The following is a 675-nucleotide window of genomic DNA, read 5'->3' as shown; positions in this document are numbered from 1 at the left end:
TGTTGATCTTCGGTCTGTGCATTCTGCTCTGGATTTTAAGCATCATTTCTGGCAGCTCTTATTCAGGAACTGCCTCTGCAGGTCTTTCAGTGCTCACCTCTGGAGCTCTGCTCCGGCCTGCAAGTTCTCCTGGCGTTGCCATCCGTGGCCTTTTCCTTTTTCCTTTTAATTCTCCATCACCTGTCCTCTGGTAAGCTGCTTCCTATCCGCCTCCAGGTCCACGATTTCTCTTCTGTTGTCCTGCTCTGCCTTCTCGCCTCATCCTCTGAGACCTGAATTTCGATAGCTCTACTCTTCAATTATATTATTCTTTTTCAAACCTGGGCGTTCATTTCTAGCGTCTTGCTCTATCCTGTATCTGACTGTGCCTCCCGCACCTTCTCCCTTCTCTTGCCTTAAGCCCCTTGAAGGCGCCGGGCCTTTGGCTCCCGCTGTTTCCCACGGTGCCCAGAACCGCCGGTCAGTCCTGACACAGACTCGGTGAGGGCGGGAAGTGGTGCCGCGGGGCTGCAGCCTGGCCTGCCCGCTCCATCGGCCCAGGGCGGCCCCACCGCCCTCCGGGCCTCACCAGAGTCGGGGCCACGGGAGAGGCTCCCGCGCTGCCCATGACGTCACGGAACTGTGACGCGCCCAGGAGCCCCGCCCCTCGCGTCCTGGCCCGGGGACCCAGGCTCT

The 675-nt window shown here is 59.1% G+C and overlaps 1 protein-coding gene across 2 annotated transcripts in view; it reads left to right on the top strand.

Annotated features, from left to right (window-relative positions):
* The window catches only part of MAP1LC3A (microtubule-associated protein 1 light chain 3 alpha), a 10,723-nt gene that overhangs the window by 8,203 nt on the left and 1,845 nt on the right, over positions 1–675 (top strand). The gene's annotated exons all lie outside the window — the stretch shown is intronic.

Source organism: Colobus angolensis, unplaced genomic scaffold (assembly GCF_000951035.1).
Source record: "Colobus angolensis palliatus isolate OR3802 unplaced genomic scaffold, Cang.pa_1.0 Scaffold114, whole genome shotgun sequence".
NCBI classification, from domain to species: domain Eukaryota; kingdom Metazoa; phylum Chordata; class Mammalia; order Primates; family Cercopithecidae; genus Colobus; species Colobus angolensis.
This window is presented reverse-complemented; position numbering and strand designations above follow the sequence as displayed.